The sequence below is a fragment of the Marmota marmota genome, unplaced genomic scaffold (genome assembly GCF_001458135.2).
Source record: "Marmota marmota marmota unplaced genomic scaffold, marMar, whole genome shotgun sequence".
Classification (NCBI taxonomy): Eukaryota; Metazoa; Chordata; class Mammalia; order Rodentia; family Sciuridae; genus Marmota; species Marmota marmota.
In genome coordinates this window covers 2,437,014-2,443,317 of record NW_025999905.1, presented here as the reverse complement: position 1 = coordinate 2,443,317, position 6,304 = coordinate 2,437,014, and the positions used below count along the sequence as shown (strand labels likewise).

The following is a 6,304-nucleotide window of genomic DNA, read 5'->3' as shown; positions in this document are numbered from 1 at the left end:
AGGGTTTCAAAATAATTTCTAATTATCCTCTGTATTTCTGTAGTGTCCATTGTGATATTGCCTTTTTCATCCCGTATGTTAGTAATTTGAGTTCTCTCTCTTCTTCTCTAAGTTAGCATGGCTAAGGGTCTGTCGATCTTACTTATTTTTTCGAAGAATAAACTTTTAGTTTTATCAATTTTTTCAATGGTTTTTTTTGTTTCAATTTTATTGATTTCCACTCTCATAACAATAATATTATTATAATTAAAGTAATAATTATTTTAATTATTTCTTGTCTTCTACTACCTTTGCTGTTGTTTGCTCTTCCTTTTCTCGGGTTTTGAGATGAAGTGTGAGTTCATTTATTTGTTGTTTTTTTCTTTTTTTGAGGAAAGACCTCCAGGAAATGAATTTCTCTCTTAAAACTGCTTTCATTGTGTCCCATAGATTCTGATATGTTGTGTCTGTATTTTCATTTATCTTTAAGAATTTTTTGATTTCCTCCTTTATATCTTTTGTAACCCATTGATCATTCAGTAACATATTGTTCATTTTCCAGGTGATGCAGGATTTTTCCTTCCATCTTTTATCATTGATTTCCAGTTTCATTCCATTATGATCAGATAAGATGCATGGTATTATCTCCACACCTTTATATTTACTAAGAGTTGCCCTATGGCATAAGACATGGTCTATCTTTGAGAAGGATCCATGTGCTGCTGAGAAGAATGTGTATCCACTTGATGATGGTTGATATATTCTATATATGTTGGTTAAGTCTAGGTTATTGATTGTGTTATTGAGTTCTATAGTTTCTTTATTCAGCTTTTGTCTGGAGGATCTGTTTAATGGAGAGAGTGGTGTGTTGAAGTCACCCATAATTATTGTGTTGTGGTCTATTTGACTCTTGAACTTGAGGAGAGTTTGTTTTATGAACATTGCAGCACAATTATTTGGTGCATACATATTGATAATTGTTATGTCTTGTTGGTGAATGGTTCCTTTTAACAGTATATAGTGTCCTTCTTTATCCCTTTTGATTAACTTAGGTTTGAAGTTGATTTTATTCTATATGAGTATAGCCACTCCTGCTTGCTTCCGAGGGCCATGTGAGTGGTATGATTTTTCCCAACCTTTCACCTTCAGCCTGTGTATGTCTTTTCCTATCATATGAGTCTCCTGAAGGCAGCATATGGTTGGATCTGTTTTTTTAATCCAGGTTACTAGCCTATCTACTCTATTTGTAATATTCTCGTTTCTGTTTTTAATTTGGTTTATGGTTTCCTGCATTTGTAGGGTTACTGTTTGAATTTTTTTTTAAATCTCTATCTGCTGGTAGAGTTCCTTCTTTGCAACTTGAATTTGCTTATGCCATTCGTTTTCAAAGTATTCTTTCATTGTTTTGACTTGCTGTCTCATGACTTTTCTAAGATTCCATTCCATCTGAGTCACGTATGCCTTGAGTTCTTTCTCTGTCCATTTTTCTGATGCCTCTAGGTTCTCCTGTAGATTTAAGTTGTGTTGCATTGTTTGTATTCCTTTTTTCCCTTGTTTTTTCATGTTGTTCATGTTACTTTCCAACTCTGTTTAACTGCTGTGTTTCTGTTTTCTCCTATAAATTGTTTTTGTATATCTCTGTGGTCTCTCCTGTGTGGTGGGAGACTACGCCTAAAAATGTTGGGCTTTATTGTACTTTAAACCTGCTTCATTCAATTCATACAAGGCTTCCGGGTTCTGTATACATATAGTGATTTGTTGTTTGTTCTTAGGACTTTATGTTTATGTTAGGTGCTATGATGGTATGAGGGTTAGTATGTCTTGGCTAATTTGGAAGATTGCTCTGCTGAAGGGGGATATTAACAGGCAATTAGATCAGGGTGTTTGGTAATAGCTAGGTATTTAGGAGCCCTATAGACAGTCTCGAAACATTCACCTATTTGCATTTAGACAATTACACGTAATGGAAGATGTAATGCTTGGGATGAAAGTTGGGGGGTAGGGGAAGGAAGGTGCTCTTAAAAAGAAAGAAGGAGAGAGAGATAGAATGAGGAGAATGGAAAGAACAATAAAACTTGAAAAGGGAAAGAAAGAAAGAAGGAAAAGGCGAGAAAAAAAATTTTTAAAAAAATGAGGTCTTAGAGATCCATTTTCTTCTCTTCCAGTAGGTGGAGCTGTGCCCTCCGAGCCGAGCTTCTGCCCTCTATGTGCCGACAGCAATCCCTGTAGGGCAGCTCCTGGGAGTCTCTGAATCCTGTTAGTCCAGAGCCGTTTCACTTCTCCGACCCCTCCCCCCCTTCCTCCTGCCAGCCAGCCAGGTTCTGCTCACCCGAGGCGGTTCCCCAAGGATCTGGTTACACTTGCAGCCCCACTGCGTGCCCTATTTCCCGAACAACAGAGCACTCTCTCTGTCATTCATCTAAGCCCCAGTGCTGTGGAGCAGTGATCAGGGAACCAACAGTTTAGTTTTTCCGGATTCCTTTGGTGAGCACGCCCTCGGAAACTCATGGTTAAGACCTTGGGTGTCGCCACTAGTGGTAAGGGGAGTTGGTGATCGAGAATCCCCTCTTCCCTCGGACCCTACCCTCACATCCACTCTACTGGCGATAGGAGGAGTTGGGGTTTGGGTGTGCCCTCTGCTTTCCTCCGCCCCTACCATCACGCCCACTCCATTGGCAGTTGGAGGAGTTGGGGGTGGGGAGTCTTCTCTGCTTCCCTCCGCCCCTACAGTCACGCCCACGTCGCTGGTGGTAGAGGGAGTTGGGGGTCGGGAGTCCCTCGGCCTCTACAGCCATGCCCACGGAGAGATTTTTGAGGTTTCCTGGCTGTTTGTATATCGTGGGGGTGGGAGTCACACACCTGCTAAAGTGGATTCTGCTGGAAAGGAATCTCATGGGCCGAACTCTGGTGACGTCACCTCTCTGCTATGGCGGGCCCCAGGCTCCTTGCCAGAGTGTCCAAAGGGAAGGGGTGGTGCTGGCTTGTCTCTGGTCTGACCCAATCTCGGTTGGTTTTGGTTCCCGGTTAGCTATTTCATGAAGTCTTGGTTAGAGTCCCTTCGCCGCACCTTGGAGGCCGTTTGCTGAGCCGGGCTGGCGGCGGCCATTAGCTGAGCCAGGTGGGCGATGGCTGTTAGCTGAGCCGGGCGGGCGGCGGCCGTTCGGCGGCGGCCAGCAGGTCTGGACCTCCACGCCGCGTGGCAGAGATTCACTCGTCTGGGGCAAACTGTCACCTCCAATAATCTTACTAATTCCCGGCAGGTCTCCTTTCAGTGGAATTTTGCTAGAAGTTTCTCAGGGGTAGAATCTAAGCGTATTAATGCGTCTCTCTGACCCCATTAATGAGGAGGTACTGAAAGTGCTGCCTCCCCCCCACCGCCATGTTGGGTCCCCTCTTTTTTTAATTTTTTAATTTTAATTTTTTTTAATTATTTTTTTGTTATTGTAATTTTTATTTTACTGCATTTTATAATTTTTTTATCATTTCTTTTTCTTTTCTATTCTTTTCTCTTTCTTTCTTCTCTCCCTCTCTCTTTCTTGGTTTGCTTCCTTACCTTTTCCCCATCTTTCCTCTTAAGCGTGATGACCCAGATTACGTATAACTTACTAAATGCAAATAGATGAATACTATGAATCAGTCTATAGTCCGCCTAAGCCCTAACTACCCCCAAGTACTCCTGTCTATTCTCTTGTTAATAACTGCCTATTTGAGCAACCCCCAAAGAAGCTAACATATATAACCTCCATACCATCAAATCGCCCAACCTCAACATAAAATCCTAAGTTCAAACCTCAATTCTCTATATACCATCAAAATCTGTAGGCCTTTAATGAAACTAATGAATTTACCTTAAATCACAATTAAATCCAACATCTCTAAACATTGTCTCCCAACACAAAGGAGAGATATTGGAACTATAAAAAACAAAACAAATTTAAAGGAGAAAACAGAAACACAGCAGTCAAACAGAGTTGGAAAGTAACATGAGCACCATGAAAAAAACAAGGGAAAAAAGGATTACAAACAATGCAGGTCAACTTAAATTCACAGGAGAACCTTGAGTCATCAGAAAAATGGACAGAGAAAGAACTCAAGGCATACCTAACTCAGATGGAACGGAATCCTAGAGAAGACATTAGACAGCAAGTCCAAACAATGAAAGTATACTTTGAAAATGAATTACATAATCAAATTCAAATGGCAAAGAATGAGCTCTACCCGGAGATAGAGATTTAAAAAAAAAAATCAAACAGTAATCCTAGAAATGCAGAAAACCATAAACCAAATTAAAAACTCAAATGAGAATATTACAAATAGACTAGATCAAATAGAAGTCAGAACATCAGATAATGAAGACAAAGTTTATCAACTTGAAAAGAATGTAGTCAACACAGAAAGGATGCTAAGAAATCATGAGCAATCCATCCAAGATATATGGGATGTCATAAAAAAAACAAACTTGAGAGTCACTGGGCTAGAAGAAGGTATAGAGGTTCAAACCAAAGGAATGAACAATCTATTGAATGAAATAATATTAGAAAACTTCCCAGATATGAAAGATGGAATGGATTGCCAAATCCTGGAAGCCTACAGGACCGCAAACATACAAAACTGTAATAGACCAACTCCAAGACACATAATTATGAAGATATCCAACATACAGAACAAGGAGAGAATATTAAAAGCTACGAGAGTAAGGAGGCAGATTACATTCAGGGGTAAACCAATTAGGTTAACGGCTGATTTTTCATCACAGACTTTGAAAGCGAGAAGATCCTGGAACAACATATTTCAAACGCTGAAAAATAATGGATTCCAACCAAGAATACTGTATCCAGCAAAATTAAGCTTCAGATTTGACAATGAAATTAAAATATCTCACGATAAACAAAACTTAAAAGAATTCGCAGCCAGAAAACCAGCACTGCAAGGCATATTGAGCAAAACACTACAAGAAGAGGAATGAAAAACAGCACCCAAAACTAACAGTGGGAGGTAACGCAGTAAAGGGAAGAAAAAACTAAACAAAAAGGAAAAACTAGCCATATTAAAATAAATAAATAAATAAGCCTGACTGGAAGTACAAACCATATGTCAATAGTAACCTTAAACGTTAATGGCTTAAATTCACCAATCAAGAGACATATGCTAGTAACCTGGATTAAAAAAAAACAAATCCAACAATATGCCGCATTCAGGAGACTCATATGATAGGAAAAGACATACACAGGCTGAAGGTGAAAGGTTGGGAAAATCATACCACTTACATGGTCCTCAGAAGCAAGCAGGAGTGGCCATACTCATATTGAATAAAATCAAATTCAAACCTAAGTTAATCAAAAGGGATAAAGAAGGACACTATATACTGTTAAAAGGAACCATTCACCAACAAGACATAACAATTATCAATATGTATGCACCAAACAATTGTGCTGCAACGTTCATAAAACAAACTCTTCTCAAGTTCAAGAGTCAAATAGACCACAACACAATAATTATGGGTGATTCAACATACCGCTCTCTCCATTAGACAGATCTTCCACACAAAAGCTGAATAAAGAAACTATAGAACTCAATAACACAATCAATAACCTAGATTTAACCAACATATATAGAATATATCAACCATCATCAAGTGGATACACGTTCTTCTCAGCAGCACATGGATCCTTCTCAAAGATAGACCATATCTTATGCCATATGGCAACTATTAGTAAATATAAAGGTGTGGAGATAATACCGTGCATCTTATCTGATCATAATGGAATGAAACTGGAAATCAATGATAAAAGATGGAAGGAAAAATCCTGCATCACCTGGAAAATGAACAATATGTTACTGAATGATCAATGGTTACAGAAGACAGAAAGGAGGAAATCAAAAAATTCTTAAAGATAAATGAAAATACAGACACAACATATCAGAATCTATGGGACACAATGAAATCAGTTTTAAGAGGGAAATTCATTCCCTATAGTATATTCCTCAAAAAAAGAAAAAAACAACAAATAAATGAACTCACACTTCATCTCAAAACCCTATAAAAGGAAGAGCAAAACAACAGCAAAGGTAGTAGAAGGCAAGAAATAATTAAAATGAGAGTGGAAATCAATGAAATTGAAACAAAAAAAAATTGAAAAAATTGATAAAACTGAAAGTTGTTTCTTCGAAAAAATAAATAAGATCGACAGACCCTTAGCCATGCTAACTTAGAGAAGAAGAGAGAGAACTCAAATTACTAACATACGGGATGATAAAGGAAATATCACAACGGACACTACAGAAATACAGAAGATAATTAGAAAGTATTTTGAAACCCTATATT

General features: G+C 38.4%; 1 long non-coding RNA gene across 1 annotated transcript in view; it reads right to left on the bottom strand.

Annotated features, from left to right (window-relative positions):
* Positions 1–298: 298 nt before the first annotated feature.
* Positions 299–6,304, bottom strand: part of LOC125615504 — a 19,598-nt gene continuing 13,592 nt past the window's right edge. Inside the window, exons 3-4 of the long non-coding RNA XR_007346120.1 lie at positions 5,495–5,500; positions 299–309 (exon numbers count right to left, since the gene is read on the bottom strand). This is a non-coding gene — a long non-coding RNA (uncharacterized LOC125615504). The remainder of the gene's footprint in view (positions 310–5,494; positions 5,501–6,304) is intronic.